Here is a 16080-nt window from a genome sequence, read left to right as displayed (position 1 = left end):
GGAAAAGGACTGAACTCTGAGGAACATTGGTGCTCAGAACCTCTGGACATATTTTCAACTACATTAAAATTTCAGAATTTGCATTATTAAAAGGTACTCAGTGAATAAGAAAATAAAGGCAGAATTTAATTCAGATTGTAGATGCTCTCTGAAGGCATCTGATGTCCTTTATCTTACCCCAGATATTATTTCTTGCTGTAGAAGAAAGTAGGATAAGGAGTTGTTTTGTGCACTGTACACTCCAGGTCAATGTGGGAAGACTGTTAAGATTAAAAAAGTTAAATTCTTTGAACTCTACACCTCAGGTGGGAAAGAGGGAACCTTATAGGAAGAAACATCTCCCCAAGCCCCTAGGTAGTGGCCTCATTGCAATTCTTTTGCATGAACAGCCCATGGAGTCAGGCTTTGTGTTCATCCATGAATTTCACACAACTTAATTTGGCTTTAAGGCTTTAGATTTGAGTCTATAGAACAGTAATTCAAAAAACATTTTCCAGCTTATAAATGAAGCTAATCATCAATAGTTACAGTAAATAAACATGGAAATGTAAGTATCTTGCAATTATATCCCTTCATATATATTTTTTTAAATGTACATGACAAGGAACAGAAACATTTCTTGACAAAAATGATTTTCTCCTGATTCAACAGTTTAGTATGTTCATCTATATAAGTTCCCTACAGTACTGGTTTTGGCTGAGGTAGAGTTCATTTTCTTCATAGTAGCTGGGATGGAGCTATGTTTTGGATTTGTGGCCAAAACAGTGTTGATAACACACTGATATTTTAGCTATTACTGAACAGTGCTCACACAGCATCAAGGTCTTTTTTATTTCTCATGTTGCCATGCCAGCGAGTAGGCTGAGGGGGCACAGGAAGTTGGGAGGGGACACAGCTGGGACAGCTGGCCCCAACTGGCCAAAGGGATGTTCCAGACCATATGATATCATGCTCAGCAATAAAAGCTGGCAGAAAGAGGGAGGAAGGGAGGACAACGATTTGAGTTAGGGCATTTTTCTTCCTAAGTAACAGTCACGCACGATGAAGCCCTGATTTCCTGGAAATAGCTAAACATTTACCTACTTATGGTAAATAGTGAATGAACTCCTTATTTTGCTTTGCTTGCATATGCAGCTTTGCTTTACCTATTAAACTCTCTTTATCTCAACCCATGAGTTTTTCTCACTTTTACCCTTCCGATTCTCTAACCCATCTCCCTGGGGGAGAAAGTGAGCAGCTGTGTGGTGCTTAGCTGCCTACTGGGGTTAAACCAATGCCTACCCAGAAGCAAAAGACCAGTGTTTAATCTTGAACGTACAGTGCAGCGTCCAATTGTCCCTCACAAACATGGTAACCTATGCAATACTCATGTTGAGTGAAGGGTGGCAGCAACACTGTGCATAGTCTGCCAAATGTAGTTTTAAAATACATCAGAATGAACAACTGCAAGTTACCATGAGAAATGTAGTCATAAGACGTGAATGAGGGAGTGATTTGGTTGTGTTTCAGATCTGGAATAGGAGAAAAGTTCCAAAGGACAGGTCAACCCGTAAGGAAGATGATTTACTTTTCTCCATGATACAAAATAATAAGAAATACATATGACAAGTTACCCCCAAAATTCTGTTCAATTTAATCACATGTTTTATTTTTTGTATTTTATATCTTTGAAAATGGAGTGCAACATCAATATATTGGTTCAAAAAAATCAAAAAAAGAGGTCTCATTTTCAGAAAGTTTCCTTTATTGAATTGGTTTTGCCTAAAGCTGCATGTTAGTAAAACAAAATATTTGCCTGAAAAATTTTGATCAGCTCTTATCAAACACACCCTATCATATTCAGTATTTGTTTACTTTTTAGCACTGTAAGCATTTAAGCACTGGAACGTCTAGAGTTTAAGAGAAAGTAGCAGGTGTTAAGTTCTCTAAAACAGACCTAGTATATTCATACAGACACTATGCTACTGCAACTGCTCTGTCACATAAATTACATATAACAACTTGGACTAACTCAGAAAACAATCCTTTCTTGAGCTGTCTGCTGGCACATTGCTAATTAACAATTAATTGCCTTCAACAAGATTCCTGCAGAGTAGATGATGTGATACTGCAGATGTTTCAGCCAAGTTGCATTTCTGTGCACTGTTGAAAAGTACCTAAAGATTTTTTTACTGCTTTGCTTTTTGTCATTGTATTTTTAATCAGAAATATATTCCTTCTGCTAAGTTGTTTTTGTTTTTTTAAAAAAGGTGTAGCAGTACTTGAGTACTGAAGAAACTCCTCTTACCAAAACACTTTCTTTAGAGCTGTGAAAAATCACCTGTTAATTGACATCAAGCCAACACCTGTAGATGTATATTCTGTGATGGGAACTTAGCTGGTAGACCAGAAAAAAACAGTATTGTAAAACCCCACCCCACTATGCCCAGCAATAACATCTCAGTGTTTTAAGAGACAAAATATAGAATAGTCTCAAATTTTATGATATCTACTTACTAAAAAGTACAGCTACGTGCCAGTCCTGGTGCATGAACTTTTGTCTTTCACAGCTAAAAGAGGGAGTAGCTGTTAATGTAGACTTATCCACTGGAAAGGCAAATGGAGACGATACAAGAACACCAGATGATACATAATTTTATATCTGCTGGACAATTATTTTCCCCAATGACTTGTTAAAAGTGAGCAAAGAAAATCAATGACAGAAGAATCTTACAGCAAAAAGACATAGATCACATTTACATATGCAAAGCTCTGTGTCTAGAGGAATGAAGAACAGTGGGTTCTTACTGGCACAGATTTCAGAAGCCTGATAATAGGTATGGTGAGAGGGCAAGAGAAGATGTATGAATTGCTGCTGCACTCTCAGAAATGGATGGCATCTATTTGGATGTTATGATTCAGGCACAGAAGACAAAATGGGCAGATTTTCATGAGTGGGAAAAAGCTTTCCTGGAACTTTTAAGATAGTCATGAGAGTGTTATTTTAACATGATGTTTAAAGCAGAGGTGTGAAGAGTATTATTTAGATGATTCAGAATATTTCTAATAATTCCTACTCCATCTCATCCTCTGTTTCTATCCTACCTACAGGAAAGCTGAAACTGATCCTATAGTGTTTGACTACAGTGAAAAGAGAAGCTTAAAATACACATCTCAAATTCTTTTCCAAATGTCTGGCACTAGGTAGAATCATACTACCAGAAACACTGAGCATAATCCATAGAAAACCAAATGCACGAGAGAAGAAGAAATTTTGTAGAAGGTCATTTTATTCATAACTTCTGCCAACAGGTTATGTTTTACTTCCTCAACATCCTGGTGTTTATAGGACAAGTTATAGAAAACATATCACGCAGAGGGAGACATTTCATACTCTGAAACATGTAGTTCTTCTGGCTTCAGAACAGGATGAAGAATGAGAAGTTTGGCCCATTTCTCTTTGCAGTTTGTAATAAGAAAGGTGGTAGTAGAACTGCTCATTGGAAGGAAATAATCAGTTGGTATTCTGTGCTCCCACCATTATGCTTTAGTTTAGGCACAAGGTCTGGTGAATGTAATACTCAAAGTAGTATCCTATTTCTTAAACTCCTTCTCTAAATTGATTGTCACTGAAAATATGGAGCCAAATGGAATTTTATTCATTATCTTCCATAGCAGTTCTTACACACTGAAAGCATGACAGTACCTGTCCTTACTAGCAAGTGCCTGAGCTACAAATATAATCCTGATTTAACAAAAGGGGTCGAATCTTCACTGAAGCTATATGCATGCTTTACTCAACATCTTTTGAGAAATAGTTTTTAGCATGACAATGTCTAGTAGGTGATACTGTGATGAACATGCTCAACACGATGTTGAACAGATCATTGCAGGAAATGTTTTGTGTTGTTGAAATGGAGAATAATGGATCATTGATTTCTGGAGTGAAGGAGCAATGTGAATGTTAGAATGAAATGAAGTATTATTCTGATTTATTAAATCCAGGCGATCTTTGAGAATCAGAAAGTCAGGGAATGAGTGGACCTTTTAAATACTTAATATATAAAAGGTTAAAAGTTTGGAATTTCACCTAACACAGAAAGAACTAACGTCTTGCTAGTTTGCAATTCATCCTGGACTATAATGTGATTCTATTAGTTTAAGTAAAACTATGCCCTGAATTAATTTGTTCCAATATCTGTAAGAATAAAAAATGATTTTTCTTTTTCTGTAGGAAAAATTCCTTATGGTGAGGAATGCTAGCTATCAATTTAAAAACCAATTCTTTAAAAGTTAAACTTTTTCTGAATATTGTTCTAGTCATCATTTCCTGATGACTAGAAGTGTTAGTTAACTAAAACAGGAAGAATACTAATAAAACTGTCACCAGCAGCTTAAGGCCTCCTTACTAGATGCCACATTCTCTACTTGTCCCACTGAAAAAGGAAGTCTTTGCTGACGGAGTCAAGGCAAATAGACTAATATATCCTAAAGTGTAAGAACATGAATGACAGAGTGACATATTCACAAATAACAGGTCTTCATTAGCCCTGGTATTCACAAGTGTACAATTTTTGAGAGTATCATTCTGTGTTTTGCAGTCAGCTTCTCCACCTGTTACTGAGATTAAATATAATTTAACAGTAGAAAATCGCATAGTAAGGAGGAAAATAATTTGATCTGCAGAGGTATCCATAATCACAACCTTTCAACTTTTTACTGGCTACAGAATATGCTGCAGGTAAATACTATGAAATTTTCAACCAGTGTGTCATTTGCAAACCTTTCAGCACATTCAACATCTATTGCCTGAAATTAATTTCTTAATAGATACTTTGCAGATTTGGGGCCTAAAGATAAAGATTTCAGGAGCTAGATTTCCAAGGTGGTCTTTTCTCTTCTGCTGAAGAGGGCCAGAATAAGGCAGTTGATCAGCTGCTTGCAGTTTGAAAGGGTTTTGTGCATATCAAACATTGAATGTTGGGATGATTAAAGTAGCTCAGGCTAAGGAGATATGGCTCTATATCTCATGGCTCTGTATCCATAAGTGCATTTACCTTTCCAGAAAGTGTGATAGTTTCCTCAATTCTTTACTCACATTACATTCATAATAGAAAGACATATTATACATGCATAATAGAAAGAAAGGTTTTAAATCAGGAAAGGGTTTCTTCTGAGGTTTGTTTCTAAGACAAACAGTAAGGGTTTAGAGCAGTTAGCTATTAATGTAAGTAATTTCAGGTCCTTGTTAGCAATGATAAGAAAGTATTACATTTCAGATGCTTGTGCCAAGTGGATTTTCAGTTGTAAGTTTATTTCTATTTTAAGTCTGTTTAAGCTTATTAAGAGTTTACCAGTTCAGTATTGGGTTTAACAAGAGTCTTGAACAAGGAACAGAGCATAGTGTCCCTCTTCTACCGCTGAGCTAGTCAACCCTTTGAGACACAGAGTAATGGTTCCACCTGCTTACAATAAAGAGAAAACTTCTAAGTGCGATACATGTTTTTATACAGGCAGAGATAGAGTTTCCAAAGCAGCTGCTTTCTACTGTGCTGTTTGCATATTAAGCTCAAAGTAATAATAATACTGTATGTTCATTTGCTGTACGGCCAATAAATCTTCAACACAGACTGCACCTATTAAATATGAATTCTGTGAACTGTAACACAAATCAGAGTATATCAAACTTTATATATACTGAAAAGCACACTGGGGTTTTTTGCACTGACCTTTATTGCAGGACTATGATTGTGTCACAGCATATTAACCAGTGGAAGTGGAGTGATATCCTCCAGCAAGACATCAATTTAATTTTGTGTTGATTGCTATGTGAGAGTGTTCATGCTGTATAGTCTCACGTACACATAATTTTTTAAACACAGGGCTCTACATGATTTCTTGAATTATTTGTTTCAGTGCTACTTTGCTAACAACATCTTGAAGTTCTGAGTCCCCTTTTATGTCTGCAAATCAGAATCCTGGCCAGACACAGAAAACAACCCATCTATGAGTCCATTTGATTAAAACAAAATTTGGCTGCTGCCTAATGGCTTGCTCAGGAAGCGTTTGGGTTGCATTAAAATGAAGAGGCCAAAGAAAGTTCCTGAGCTGCATTTAAAATCTGATGTTAAAGGTCAAAATACCATAGTGAATGGCACCTAATCAGTATAATGGCAGAGCAGAAGCTTTCAGAAACTCCTTTTACCACCTTCAAAATTTACCACTCTATTTCTAATTGAAGCAGATATAAATGACAGTTTCACATTAACACACAACTAGTCATTCAAGAAAACTTATTTGAAGAAATGGTAGTAGCTAAATGCAATACACTTAACACACTCTTAAGTTCTGTGGTTCATATTATTTTTCCATACATAGTTTACTCTTAATGAGAACTGCTGTTTTACAAGACATTATTCTAACATAAATGTTATTACCAGCTCTTGTCAGGTAGGCTGAAAGATCTGAAAATCTATTCAAATCTACTAATTTCCACTATACAAACTTTTTCATATTCTAATTCTTGACTGAAAGTTATTTCTCACTCTGCTTTTACAACCATGAAGGAATTAAAATAATTAATAGCAACAGCGCTAAAATATCCATTCTCAAATTTTGCAAAAAATAGAAGGTATTAAAACCTCCTGTGTTCCAAGTTCTAATTTAGATCTTTTAGAATTAGGTACATCTTACATCTATGTTTGTATTAAATCCAAAAAAAGGGTCGCATTATAGTGTATTCTGCTTACATTTAGTTTCTTCACATCCTTCTCTTACATTTTCAGTCTCCAAGATATTCTTAAAATGCATTTTCCCAAATGATTGCTCATCAATTGTTCCTAACTCTATCATATCCACCCCTTCAAACCCTATATAGCAGAGCCTTACTCAAATGGAAAGGATTTCCATGCAGTTGTAGTAGAGGGAGAATATAATGCTCATTGTTTTATTTAAGGACGGGGGAGGGGGGGGCTGAGGGTGGTGTGGGTTTAAAAGCAGCTCCTGATAAAATTCCCTTTCAATAACAATAATAGTCTTTCCTTTCTCATTGATGCATCTCTAACATATGGAAAAACTAGTGCCTGCAAACTCCATCCCATTCTAAATACAACACTGAAAACTAAATAGCAATAGTAGGACATAACAGCCATTTAAAAATAATCCCCAAACTATAGTGTACTGCAGTCCCTACTGACATAAGAAGTCAAGCAATATGTTTGCCAAGATTTTCTACAACAATACATAAAAAAAACTTGCACAACTAAATCTCACATGACAAATTGAGGCCCATCTTTTATCCACTTTGAATATTTTATTCATTTTTCTCTGGGTTTTGGTTTTTTTTTAAATAATACCTTCTAAGATTTTTCAGTTTGTTGTCTTGAACAAAATAGTTTGAATATTATGAAATTATTCACAGATATATTACTATTTTTAAAGCTTGTTTTAATCAAAGTCAAAGATTTCCTAAAGTATCAGGACATTTAGATCTTCAGAAGCTTTAAAAGACTAAATTTCACAAGTTCCATATAACCACCTCTGGAAAAAAAACAGGTCCTTAGAGGTAACAGTATGAGTACACAAACCCACCGCTCATGTGTTGGCCTAATGATTCAGCCAGTCAGCTATCAACCTAAATATGATAGCCAGTGCAGAGGGCATTCATTCACTCCACCTTCAAAAAACACAGCCAGACTAATTTTCCCAAATTATAAAAATTATTGATGAATTTCACAGAAAATGTATTAGAGTGTGATCAGACTAAATCAGCAGATAAAAATATTATTTTAAAAGTGGCTAACAGAGTATAATGTGACATAGTATAATACTAATAGGTAAATGTGTTGGGGTTTTTTGTTTGTTTGGGTTTGGGTTTTGAGGAGTGTTTTGGTTTTTTTGGTTTTTTTTGAACAGACATGGTCATATAAACCGCGACCATAATCAGCAGCAATGGTAAGTAATGATCACTAGGTCAGCTTTCTCAGGCTGGATTGCTCTGTCAGCATTTTAGCTTCATTTCAGTTTATGCTTGATAATGCCTCTCAGAACAATTTTAAATATTTGTTTGCAAGGCATAATTACCTGAATGTGATCAGATACATCTTTTCTATGAATTGATTTAAACATGTCTCTGGGCTATAATTATTTCTGTATTATTTAACATTAACTTACACTTTTTTTTTTTTTTACATATTTAACATTATTTAATGTATTATTTAACATTAAAATAATTTTACTTCTAAATATAATCCTTAATTTTTTTCTGCAGTTTTAGCTCTAACATTATACTTATATTAATGAAGTTAATTGTTCAAGTTAACTTCAAGATTAAGGAGAAAAACCTGTTACTTTGTATATTACTTTTCATATTGGCATGAAGGCAATATCTTTCCTGTTAAATGGTTTGCATATCTTAGACTATTAAGATTAGGAAATATCTGAAATCTTCTCAAATCCTTGTACTTTTCATTAGAAGAGCAATACTTCTCTGTTAGATGGATAATCAAGTTCCTACTGCAAACAGGCCAAAGCCAAATCCTGGAGAAATTAAATGAAAGCTTCGTTTTAAATATTGCATTTAGTTCCTTCACTAGAGATTAGCTCAAAATATATTCACAAATGCAAAAAAAAAAAAAAGTCTCTACACTTTGTGGGCATGGGAAAGCATGTTAGTATACAAAGTCTACATCTAGACATGATTAATTCTGTAGTTCATGGCTTAAAATGGGCCTCCCGTTTACACTGTCTTTTTTTATTAGTATTGACTGACTTACTACAACATATTCCAGATCAGGCTGTGTATTTGCACCACTTTAAATGTAATATGTAACTACTTTTATATGGAGTATTTCTACAGTTTTCTACACTATTCCACACTATTTCTACAGGTGCTTTCTAAAGAATGTTAACATGCTATAAATAGGAAGTCCGTTTCTCATCAACAAAATTTTGCTATGTTTATTTATGTTGTTAGCTTGGGAGCATTGTGCCTAATTGCTGTAAGGATTGATTCATAGAACTGAACAAAATCTTGGCAGTTAAAAAAGAAACCAAGTCAAACTTGCCCATTTTCATTACCAGCTATGAACTCTGACCAGATGTGCTGTGATCTAATAAAACTTCCAAGGGAATCTGTACAGACAGTAAATTCTGTGTCAAAAACAGGCACATCTCAGTGGCTGAAGCTGACTTGTCACATCAGTGTTTGGATACCATCAGATATCAAAATTAAACTAATTTTAAAATCTCACCTAGATAGAAAACAAATGTTGAAACAGAATTCTTACTTCATCAAGGACAAACAGTGTGCAACAGTAAGTAGATTAGTGAAAGAGGTAGTAGCAAGGATGCTCAGGAGAGAGAACTTCCCCACCCACAAGTGTTCTTTACCTGGGTGAACCTGAAATGCGTCAACATTACTTCCCTGTTACCTTTTCTGAAGAGTCTGGTTAAATCTCCCCCTGACTTTAGAAACAGCTTAGAAAATTAATTCTATGACTGTTCTCTCAAAGGGTTGAGATCTACAACTTATGGCTAAATCTTTGTTACGTTATTTATTTTTAAGAAAAGCCTCCTCTTGTCAAATTGTCATGAGTTGACGGAATGGAAAGGTACACTTGTTTTTAAGTGTGTAGTTTGCAGCAGTTAGTTAAAGTTAACAGCTGTAAAAACAGTTCATATCACTCCTGTTTCCTTGAAAACTGCTTACTGCGATACTAACAGATATCACAGAATGCTGGTAATGTAGCAGAAGCTACTTGCTACATGCTATTTAACACCACTCCATCGATAGACCTTTCTAAACAGCAGCCTTCCTCCATCCCCCTTCTACACTTGAGTGGTCACTCTATTATCTAGAAAATGGGTTTCTCAGCAGGAGGTGTATGACAACAAAATGGGCCCTTGGCTCAGCAACCCAATGTTGTCAGAGCTGAATATCTGGCTGGAACAGGACTTGATATTCCTTAAAATAAGTTCATTAACTGTTTGACCTTTTCTACTTCCTAGGAAGATAAAAGTATCAATGCAAACTGAGCACAACGCTGGACCACCTAGGATGCCGCTACATCCGTTTATAAACAGAAATGCATGTAAAAGTAGAAACCAGCTTCCTCTTGCACACTGACCAGAAAGTACATTGCATGCAATGAAACCAACTAAAAGTCATTAACATTCTCAAACACTTTTCTGGTAGGTACACTGCTACGGAAATACACTTTGTCTGCCGAGTTACGGTACAGACAGTCCTTTTGCCCAAATATCCCCACCTCCTGCTGAATTCCCAAGCTGACAAGTTGCTTCTATGTTTATCGCTTTTACAAGTAACAAAGTTACTGGAAAACAATACTAATTCTGCTTGTGCTCCAATACCGCACATTTTGTTGCTGCTGTTAGTCTTGGTAACAGTCTAAACTGAGCAACTACATATCCATGGATTCCATTAACTAGAATGCAATAATGTCAGACTTCTGGTGCTTTATGTTCATAACAACATACTTCAACACATTTTCAGATCCAACTGATATGACTGATATATGAAGAAGAAAAGGTATAAGAAATTACTTTCACCCTGACTGCTTTCTTGAATTACTCTCCATAGGCTTTTCATGAAGACCATCACAAATCTGTCAAGTACTCCAGAAAGCAAATTACTCTGTGGCCTCGTTCTGTACAAATCCCATATTTCCTTTGCGTATTCACTATCATTGTTCCCCAAGATACCACTAACTGCAGCCTCAGGCCTCCGGCTAGAACACATGCCTATCTTCAAACATTTAAGAAATATAAATGACAACATCTATTAACAACTGAAAAAACAAAAGTCTCTTGTTATATGATGATTACCTGCAGACATGACCTATTCTGAATGCCCACAAACAATTATACCTATGTAGCCTCTGGAATCACCGTGCTAAAACAAACAGAAAATTAGTTTTTACTGGTAGCAAAACTGTGCCATTCTATTCTCATTTCAAGTTGACAAAGTGATTATTTGCTTCATCCTGTACAAGATGTGAATGATTAAACATTTACACAACACCAGAAAGACTTCAAAATAACTTCTGCTGGCATAACCAAAAACAAAACAAATTTTTGAATATGTGTCAGTTCAAATGACAAAGGGATCCTTGAGTTAAAGATAGTTTGCATACAAATATTAAAGTTGTAATACACACTGACTTTTCAGACTACTGTAGCCTAAAGTCTTTGATCTACCTATGGCAAGTTTGTGTTGTGCAAATACTATTGAGAAAGAGAGAAACATTTTTTTAAAAAAATCTGTATTATTATTGATTTCAAATGCAATTATACAGAGCTAAACTCAGACTGGAAGTTGGGAATTCAGATCTGGACTTCACATTGCAAAACAACTTAGAGAAGAGGTCATCTGGATAAAGCTGTAATCTCCTAAAGTGCTTTCATCTCCAATGCAAGGGGAGTTCTGCAGAATGTTAACAGCAACTGTTGGGTAACAGTTACAATACCAATACAATAACAAGGAGAGAACATGCCTGTGTGTAAGAAAAAGTTAGAGAGATCCTAACTCTGCTCCCAGGCTGTGTATATAAAAATGCAAAAAATGATTTTAAACTATCTTGAAAAGAATACACAGTGATTTGGCAGCACTGTCAAAGCTTCATTCTTGGTGGCATCCCTGGTGCTGCTATAGGTTTCATTACAAGGAAAGTGGTCAGAACAGGTAATTAAAGCAGTCCTCCTGGGTTAATAGCTTGCAGATTTAAATCCTGCCCAGCTGGCAGGAAAGCCCCCACCCAGTAACTTGCTCACTCCTCTCCCAGTGGAATGGGGGAGGAAACTGGAAAGGCAAAAACAAGAAAAAAAAAAAAAGTTCATAAATATCTTCTGATGGAAGGCTGGAGATTTATACTCTACTAATTTTCCGTTTTACTTTCAGTTGAAGCATCTTATTTTCATTTGGTTTGGCAAACAAAGAAAGTTCAAAATTGTTACACAAGAAATATGTTAACTCTTGTAATACTGGCTAAGTCAAGTGACTACTTTTATTGCTATTTTTGTGAACCCCCACATCAACCTTTCTAACCTCTTTCTGACAGACAGGTTACCCAACATACTATGAAGCAGACACATGGGAAGCAAAATGGCAAAAAGTGGACAGGCTATGGGCAAGAAAACAGCATAGACTAAAAGACATGCAAGAATAAATGCTAGGAATGAAAAGCTGGCTGAAATCATTACGAAGTGGAGCAATCATACTGTCAGGATCTATGGCACAGACAGGGAAAAATTCAGTCTATAAGCATGAGACATCAATGCCAGAAGGGTTTTCTAAAGGACTAAACAAACCAGTGAGACCAGTGTTATAAAGAGTCTGCAGCAGAACAAGGATGTCAACTAGCAGGTGGAATCCTCGTGGAATCCTCGTGACCTATTCTACAAATCAACAGGAATTGTCTCCAAGATGATCAACAGCTAGACATTCTGTGGAAAGGCCTGATGAAAACAAAGTAACACTCACAGAAACCTCAGGAACACCTACACACAACAAACTGTAAGTAGCCAGCGCTTTTGGGGACTCATAAGGATTTCTGAAATGCACCTTGAAAAGGTACATTCCTGCTCTTGCCGTAGTGGGTTTGCATATACAGCAAAGACCAACAGTAACTATCAATTAAAGAAAACATAATTGTTGAAAATTAGTATATGACCTAGTCATTTAGTCTGATGCTTCAGAAACTGTTAGCTTCTTCCTGCCAAAATATGAAGGAGGAAAGAATTTTGTTTCCTGTAACCTTCTGGAACATGTACAATGCTAATCCTGAGCAGGACTCTACAGATATTTTCTTTCTAAATCCACATATTTGCTGTGATACTCTCAGCCTATTGTATATTTGAGTAGCTTGATGAGGTTTACAAGTAATTATTCCCTGGTCCAAACTGTATCAAGCTCAATTCTCCATAGGACAATAAGGGACTATTTTTGCACACACACCCCCCCCCCAACAACAACAAAAAAAACCCACCAAAACATTTGATCTATTTGTAATTTCATTCCATGGCTACATTTATGTACTTACATCACTGTTAAGATTATTTGTGATTATGCTGAGTTCTGTTTTGATTTGTTTACTTATTTTGGTAATAGTCTTCCGAGTTACCGAAACTTATTTTTACACAGCACAATAACTTGAGATACACAGCAGTCCTTAAGAATACACCCAGATTTTTTTTAATATATATGTAACATATGTTTATATATGTAAAAAAACCTGAAAACAGAGCAATATGTGGATAAAGTATGCTTAAAGAATAAATAGAATTTGCCTTTTTTTTTTCTTTGCTAAACATGATTGAATGTAACAATTGTTCAGTGATGATTCACTAGGTATTGTGGCTACTAGGACACAGATTTTCCATGTACCTGGTAGAGCAGTTACATCAAAACAAACTGCTTAGAAAAATTTAGCTGAGGTATGTTAAGCTAGTTGAGTTGTATAGCATGGATGAAAGCTTGTATACCTTCATAAAAGATAGTGACCCTTGGCTATCTTATAATAGAATACAGACTAGGTCTGCGATACATCTGTTAAGCCGCAGGAGAGATTTTTAATAATTCATCTGTAATTTCACATCACTACAGAAATATCTCCAAATTCTGTTGCTGGCAACAAAGAAAAATGTTATAATCAGCATCATAATGTTCTCTGCAAGTTATAATTTTCCTTGCAGCCAATAAATAGTGGCTGGAATAAGTAGTAGGTCATTGGAAGAGAAACTGACCTATTCAGAGTTTTTTAAAGCACTACTTAGACAATGATCAGAGCAAGTTAGGAAAGTGTAACTTGGTAAGGACAATATCCTATCACAGATAAAAATTTTGAGGAGAAAGGAGGAGGTATATGAGATCATGTTCACCTTCAGTCAAATAGTATGTCCACTGAATCTGGTGGTACTGCTAAGTTTTAACAAGGGAAATCAGACTACCATTGATTGCTTTGGAAATCCATGATACTCCATTGTAGTAACATCAGAAAATCTGTGGGTGGAGATGCAATAAACTGAACTAAGAAAGAATAGCCACCACAAAAACACAGAGGCAGATCAGAAGATATTATAAACCAAAGCCTGGTTAAATATTTGCACAATGGAGGGAACTGGCAGCCTCATTTCATACTGTCTCTTTTGAACATGTATATGTTGCTCTAAAATATTCAGCACATTATGATTTCTCCTGCAGCTTCTGCTGTGAATCCCAAATAACCCTGACCTCAACCTGGGCTTGAGTGAGCAGCTTTCTTGTTCCATATTTTAAGTGCCTCTTAAAAAAAAAATAAAAAAAAAAATCTTCCTGACTAAAAAGAGCCTCTTCCCTATCTGTGTTGGGTTTTTTGAAAGTGCTGGTGCTCCTTTTAAGTGTCCACTGTTACGATAACATTACAAAGTCTTCAAATTGGGTGGTGCAGGCTTATTTTGTACACTGTGAACTGAGAAAAGAATGCACCATCTCCTGAGTAATATCCAGACTTACACCAACCAAGAATTTATTTATATGCAATGTTTTGCAAATTTCATTAACAGAATTTTGCTTAATTATTTTGTAAGTCTGTAGTCCTTTTCATGGGGAGTTCTCGTTGTGCCCAAAGAAGAGCAAAATTTGCTTGCAGGGACTAATCTATGGTAAAAGTAGGTATGCAGACTTTTGCAGACATATAAATGTTAATAAGTCTTTTCCAATATTCTTCCACATGCATATTGGAAAAGTAGACCTGCTACTGTATAGACGTATGCATATTTCAACATGGTTCAGTCATAACTTTGATTCTGAGCATCAGTAATCCAAACCACACAGAGATTCCCCAAAAGTAAAACCAAGGGGTAAAGAAAATTGCAGAACTAGAAAGCAAAACTGAGTTTAAATGTAGACCAGGAAAAGAAATGCTACATTTCATAGAAATCTTCTCAGGAAAGGCAAAGCAATATGCAGTCATTTGAAAAACAATTTATTTTAAGTATATGCATGGACAGGAGAAGATTCACAACTAATAAGTTACCCACATGATGGAAATAAAGACACCTGGTAGCCTTATGGGGAAAATACACATATCTAGCACAAAAGAAACATCTTGCAATATTCTTTGTGGAATAATCTGAGCTTTGAATGTGGAAGACAGTCACAGCCTTAAAAAAAAAAAAAAAAAAAAAAAGAATCTTCGCTAAATCAGTAATCACCAAGACAGGAAAAGACAAAAGTTCATGAGAGAGTACATTCAGTAAGACAATGGAATTATTGCTTAGCCTTGGTACACATGACCAGACTACAGACATATTCAATCCCAGTGTTTTAAAAGCAGCATTAAGCCTTGCTACTTCTCCATAATTAAAGAATGTGTATGTGGAAACTCGTATTATCACAGTTAATATACATATCCAAAAACATTGTCTGGAACAAACAAAAAAAAGGAATGATTAGGCACAATTACAGTCATCCATTCTATGCTCCAAAATAAAGCTTATTAGCATTTTTCATAAATTCTAGACTTTTGTTCCCAGACTGGTCAACAGTTTGTTTTATAAAGATGAGATACAGGAAGTAATCTATATTACTTGCAATCATTAAATGAAAAATTGAGTCACAGACTTCCTAAATACCTGTTACAAAGTTAAATACCTTGAAGGAAATGGTCTGAAGTTAAAGTTATTCTTAGTCGAGAAGTTAGAACTATATTAATCTTTATAAATTTTTCTTTCCAACAACCTTTATCTAAAACGAGGAAATGGAGTAGCATTATAGGGAGCCATTACATCATGTTACTATGTTTTAGAGTTCGGTCTTGGGGAAAAAAAAAATGCTAGCTACCTGATGTGTAGTTATTTTTAGAAGCCGAACATGTCATCAGAAAAGTCTGTTCTGCATTCCCAGAGCCAAGACGGTATGTCACACTCAGATTGCATGCATTTCTGAAGCCTGTGGGCAGGGATCCACTAGTGACGGTGCATATCAGCACTGAAACTGAGCAGGAGGGTGACAGAGCAAACTATAAAATTACTTCTGGCAGCCAGAAAACATACTGGAGAAAAGAAAATGTTGAAATGGCTTTCTTTGTATTTATTCCTGTACTT

The sequence above is a fragment of the Buteo buteo genome, chromosome 21, assembly GCF_964188355.1.
Source record: "Buteo buteo chromosome 21, bButBut1.hap1.1, whole genome shotgun sequence".
NCBI lineage: Eukaryota > Metazoa > Chordata > Aves > Accipitriformes > Accipitridae > Buteo > Buteo buteo.
Note: the sequence above shows the minus strand (reverse complement) of the source record.